Consider the following 6,386-nt stretch of genomic DNA (forward strand, 5'->3'; position numbering starts at 1 on the left):
TCAGTGTCTGTGCTACTGGTGTAATGTTCAGGAAGCCGTCTCCTGTACCAATTAATTCAAGGGTATTTCCCACTTTGTCTTCTAATAGGTTCAGTGTAGCTGGATTTATGTTGAGATCTTTGATCCATTTTGACTTAAGTTTTGTGCAAGGCGATAGGCTTGGGTCTAACTGCAGTCTTCTAAATGTCTACAACCAGTTATGCCAGCACCATTTCTTGAAGATGTTCTCTTTGTTCCATCGTATAAATTTGGATTGTTTGTCAAACATCAGGTGTTCATAGGTGTGTGGGGTAATATCAGGGTTTTCAATTCTATTCCATTGGTCTACCAGTCTATTTTTGTGCCAATACCAAGCTGTTTTCAGGACTATAGCTCTGTAATAGAGCTTGAAAGTTAGGGATGGTGATGCCTCCAGAAGTTCCTTTATTGTATAGGGATGATTTGGCTATCCTGGGTCTTTTGTTTCTCCATATAAAGTTGAGAATTGTTCTTTCAAGGTCTGTGAAGAATTGTGTTGGGATTTTGATGGGGATTGCATTGAATCTGTAGATTGCTTTTGGCAAGATTGCCATTTTTACTATGTTGATCCTACCTATCCAAGAGCATGGGAGATCTTTCCATTTTCTGGTATCTTCTTTAATTTCTTTCTATAGAGATTCAAAATTATTATGGTACAGGTCTTTCACTTTTTTGGTTAGTGTTACTCCAAGATATTTTATGTTGTTTGTGGCAATTGAAAAGTGTGATGCTTCTCTGATTTCTTTCTCCACCATTGTGTCATCCATATATAGTAGGGCTACAGATTTTTTGAGTTAATCTTGTATCCTGCCACTTTGCTGAAGGTGTTTATCAGCTGTAGGAGTTCCCTTGTTGAGTTTTTTGGGTCACTTATGTAGACTATCATATCATCTGCAAATAGTGAGAGTTTGACTTCTTCCTTTCCGATTTGTATTCCCCTGATCTCCTTTTGTTGTCTTATTGCTCTAGCTAGAACTTCAAGGGCAATTTTGAAGATGTATGGAGAGAGTGGACAGCCTTGTCTTGTACCTGATTTTAGAGAAATTGGATTGAGTTTCTCTCCATTTAATTTGATGTTGACTGTTGACTTGCTGTATATTGCTTTTATTATGTTGAGGTATGTTCCTGTTATCCCTGATTTCTCCAGGACTTTTATCATGAAGGGATGTTGGATTTTGTCAAAGGCTTTTTCCGCATCTAGTGAGATGATCATGTGATTTTTTTCCTCAGTCTGTTTATACGATGGATTACATTGATGGATTTTTGTATGTTAAACCATCCCTGGGATGAAGCCTACTTGATCGGGATGGATGATTTCTCTGATGTGTTCTTGGATTCGATTGCCAATATTTTATTGAGAATTTTTTTCGTCAATGTTCATGAGGGATATTGGTCTGTAATTCTCTTTCTTACTTGTGTCTTTGTGTGGCGTGGGTGTCAAGGTTACTGTGACCTCATAAAAAGAGTTTGGTAATGACCCTTCTGCTTCTATTGTGTGGAATACTTTGAGGAGAATTGGTATTAGCTGTACTTTGAATTTTTGGTAGAATTCTGCACTGAAGCCATCTGGCCCTGGGCTTTTTTTGGTTGGGAGACTTCTAATGACTGCTTCAATTTCACTAGAGGTTATAGGTCTATTTAAGTTGCTTATCTGTTCTTGATTTAATATTGGAAAGTGAAATCTGTCCAGAAAATTGTTCATTTCCTTTAGATTTTCAAATTTTGAGGAATATAGGTTTTCAAAGTATGACCTGATGATTCTCTGGATTTTCACTGAGTCTGTTGTTATGTCCCCCTTTTCATTCCTGATTTTATTAATTTGCATGTTCACTCTTTGTTGTTTGGTAAGTTTGGATAAAGGTTTGTCTATCTTGTTGATTTTCTCGAAGAACCAACTTTTAGTTATATTGATTCTTTGTATTGTTCTCCTAGTTTCCATTTTATTGATTTCAGCCCTCAATTTGATTATTTCCTGGCATCTGCTCCTCCGGGGTGTATTGGCTTCTTTGTTTTCTAAAGCTTTCAGTTGTGCTGTTAATTCTCTAGTGTGATTATTCTCCTGTTTTTTCATGTGGACATTTAGCGCTATAAACTTTCCTCTTAGCACTGCTTTCAGAGTATCCCATAGGTTTGGATATGTTGTGTCCTCATTCTCATTGAATTCTAGGAAATCTTTAATTTACTTTTTATTTCTTCCTGGACCCATGAATTGTGCAATTGGGTGTTATTTAATTTCCATGAGTTTGTAGGTTTTCTGTAGTTTTTGTTGTTGTTGAATTCTAATTTTAAAGCATGGTGGTCTGATAAGACACAGGGGGTTATTTCAATTTTTTTGTACTTGTTGAAGTTTGCTATGTTGCCAAATATGTGGTCGATTTTAGAGAAGGTTCCATGTGGCGCTGAGAAGAGGTAAATTGTTTTGTATTTGGGTGGAATGTTCTATAGATATATGTTAAGTCCAATTGTGCCATAACTTCTATTAGTTCTTTTGTTTCTTTGTTAAGTTTCTGTCTGGTGTTCCTGTCCAGTGGTGAGAGTGGGGTGTTGAAATCTCCCATTATAAGTGTGTACGGTTTTATGTGTGATTTGAGTTTTAGTAATGTTTCTTTTACAAACATGGATGCCTTAGTATTTGGGGCATAAATTTTCAGAATTGAGACTTCATCCTGATGGATTTCTCCTGTGATGAGTAGGAAATGACCTTCTTCATCTCTTTTGACTGATTTTAGTTTAAAGTCCAATTTGTTGGATATTAGGATTGCTACCCCCGCTTGTTTCTTGGGTCCATTTGATTGGAAGATGTTTCCCTAACCTTTAATTCTTAGGTACCGTCTGTCTTTGAGGTTGAGGTGAGTTCTTTGTATGCAGCAGAAGGAAGGATTCTGTCTTCTTATCCATTCTGCTAATCTGTGTCTTTTTATAGGGGAGTTAAGATCATTAATGTTGACGGATATTAATGACCATTGAAAAATATGGAACGCTTCATGAATTTGCGTGTCATTCTTGTGCAAGGGCTATGCTAATCTTCTCTGTATCATTCCAATTTTAGTATATGTACTGCCGAAGCGAACACAAGCTTGGTCAAATTTAATAGTCCAATCCTATCATTCTGAACCTCTCCTTGTCAGGAGGTTTTTAATTACGGTTCAATTTTGTTATTATAGACCTATTTTTCTGTTTCCCTATGATTTTTTCCTTTAGAAGTTATGTTTCTAGGCATCTATCTATTTCTACATTATTCAGTTTGTATATTCATGAAAGTGTTCATAATAATGCCTTATGGTTTCTTTGTTTCTATGGCACCAATGGTAATGTCTACCCTTCCATTTCTCACTTTAAACTTCTTTTTTCTTGTCTTTTTACTTTTTTAAATTTAAATTCATTTTGAGAAAATTTAATACAAGAGGACTATATTTACATCATTTCCACAGCTGTCCTATCCCCCATCTAGCTTCTCCCATGTCTTCCATTCCCTCTCAGACTCACGAACTCTTCTATAATTATTATTGTTTTACATACTCCTGCACCCACACCCACACACGGGATCACACCCTACTGAGTCTATTCAGTGTTACTTGTATGTATATGTATTTATGGCTCAATACTTGGGATCGAATAATCTATCAAGGAACTCATTCCTAGAGAAAACTTATTCTCCCTCCTCAACATCCTTTGATTGCCTGTAGCTCTTCACATAAGAGTTGGCCTGTGGAACTTTCCCCATTCATGTTAGAATGTTATTGGTGTTCTATTCATGCTGATCTTACTCAAGGAACCATATTGTTGGGCATTTATTGATGTAACATCCCTGTCATGTCTAGGCGACACTATGTATTAGCAGTAATCAAGGTTCTCTGGATCTACAATCTTCCCACCTCTATTCCACTCTGTTCCATGAGCCTTAGGTGAAGTGGTTGCATTGTACGTATATTAATTAATGCTGGGTACCCATAGTCATTTATTTTCTGCTTTTGACTAGTTGTGAATCACTGTAATAATCTCTATCTTCCAAAGGGAAGACTCTTTGATGACAGGTGAGAGCTACACTTATCTGTGGGTATAATGATAATGATTTAGGATATAGTTAGAAAATACCATGGTTTAAGAAAATGGCAGTAGGAATTTCTCCTCTTGGTCTATGACCTCTCCAGCCAAGGTAGTTGGATAGATTTATATTATCAAACATGGATTCCTTTTTACTGAGTGTGCATTGAGTGCCATTAGATAGCTGTTGGTTGCCACTAATATAATATTGTCACTATTGTACCATCGGCGATACCTTTCTGGGGTTGGTCATTGTTGTGGTTTATGGGTCTTAGAGCTGAGTAGGACTATTGATTGCATTTTACTGTTGTCAGGTTATATGGCACCTTTTGATACTATGAGAGTTAGTCCTCAGGGAATATACTCCAGGTCAGTTCCATCTTGATTCTTCTAAGTCCTATGTCCAAAATGTGTGGTGTCTTCAACAATAGGGTCTTATGTTCAAGTTCTTGGATGCCACAAAGGGCAATGGCAATAGCCCACATTGTTTTAGGAGTCTCTTAAATCCTGTGTGACTAACAACTTGAGTGTCACACTGGGGTTTTGTAAGATGGTGTCTTAGACACTATTTCATTTCTGTGAAGAGACAACATGACCAAGGAAACTCTTATAAGATAAAGTACTTAATTGGGGGATTGCTTATAGTTTCAGAGGCTTAGTTCATTATTGCTGTGGTGGGGAGCATGGCAGCATACAGTTAGGTAGGCATGGTGCTAGAGAGGTAGTTGAAAGCTACATCCTGATCCATGGGGAGAAGAGACACAGATACAGACAGAGAGACAGAGAGACTGGTCCTGGCAAGGGCTTCTGAAAACTCAAACCCAAGCCCAGTGACACACTTCCTCCAGTAAGGCCACATCTATTCTAACAAGGCCATACTTCCTATCCTTTCCAAATAGTGCCAATTAGATGACTAAGCATTGAAATATCCAAGTTTATGTGTGACATTCTTATGCAAACTACTACAGATAGTACATGACTCTTCAGTAGACTCTTATCAACCTATGTGTCATACTCCATTAAAAACACACACTCTCTCTGTATTTTGAAATAATTCCTTGTGACTTTTCAAATATTCTTACTGTTATTCATTTTACCTTCTTCCTTTTCCCTCTGTATTACCTTTAGGTTAGTGGTCTCAACCTGCTTTTATTCTTTCCCTTTCCATAGCACCTAGCATCCTTTCTAGAGTTCCTTCTCTATCTCTATCCCCTTTGGTTCCTTTTATGTTTCCTGGCTTCTGTAGCTACTTCAGGTTATATACTCAAATCTAAAGATTCAGAGCTAGGGTCTCCAAGTAAGAGAGAATATGTAGAAATTGTCTTTTTCCATGTGGGTTACCTCATGTAATATATTTTCCAGATATATCCATTTACCTGAAAATTTCAGTATTTTATTTTCCTTTACAGCTGTATAGAATTTCATTGTCTATTCATCAGTTGAAGGATGTATAGGTTATTTCCATTTCCCAGCTATTGTGACTAGAGCAGCAATGAACATGGCCTGGAAATTATTTTTGTCATAGGATATTGATTCCTTTGGGGTATACACCAAGGAATTGTATAGCTGGCTCATATGGTAGACATAATTTTGGCTTTATGAAAAAAAATCACACAAGTTTCCATAGTGGCTATAAAAATTTTCAGTCTCACCAACAGAAATGAGGGTTCTCTTTCATCATGTCCTTCCAGCATTTATTGTCAGTTATTTGCCTTAGAATTCTGAATGGGATAAAGATGAAATCTCTTTTAAAGACATTTCTTAGCCATTTTTATTTATTGAGAACTTTGTTCAGAATTGTAATCCATGTTTATTCACTTGTTTTCTTTATTTTTCACTTGTTTTCTTGATTTTTTTGGTATAATCTGGATATTACTCTGCTATCAGATGAATGGCTATTAAAGATTCTTTCCAACTCTCTGGGCCTTCTCCATTCAGTTGATTGATTTCTTTGCGGTATAGAAAGAAGCCTTTTAGTTTCATGAGGCCCTATTTGTTAATTGTTGTACTTAATTCCTGAGGAAATGGAGTCCTATTTAGAAAGCCATTTCATGTCTTGCAGGGTACTGCCTATGTTTTCTTCTAGAAATTTTAGCATTTCAGGTTTCACATTGAGGTCATTGATCCATTTGGAGTTGATTTTGTACAGAGTAATATGTATGGGTCCAAAATCATTGTTTTACACGTGGACATCCAGTTTCCCAACACCATTTATTGAAGGTTCTGTCTTTCCTCTGACATGTATTTTTGACATCTTCATCAAATATTAGATGGCGGCTGTAATTAAATGGGATTTTTGTTTGGGTCTTCTGTGTTGTTCCATT

The 6,386-nt window shown here is 36.7% G+C and overlaps 1 non-coding gene across 1 annotated transcript; it reads right to left on the reverse strand.

Moving 5' to 3' along the window:
• Positions 1-2,984: 2,984 nt before the first annotated feature.
• On the reverse strand, positions 2,985-3,089 carry LOC113837798. Its single transcript, XR_003488504.1, has one exon. It is a non-coding gene; the product is annotated as a U6 spliceosomal RNA (small nuclear RNA).
• Positions 3,090-6,386: the final 3,297 nt, after the last annotated feature.

Source organism: Cricetulus griseus, chromosome X, assembly GCF_003668045.3.
Source record: "Cricetulus griseus strain 17A/GY chromosome X, alternate assembly CriGri-PICRH-1.0, whole genome shotgun sequence".
Taxonomy (NCBI): domain Eukaryota; kingdom Metazoa; phylum Chordata; class Mammalia; order Rodentia; family Cricetidae; genus Cricetulus; species Cricetulus griseus.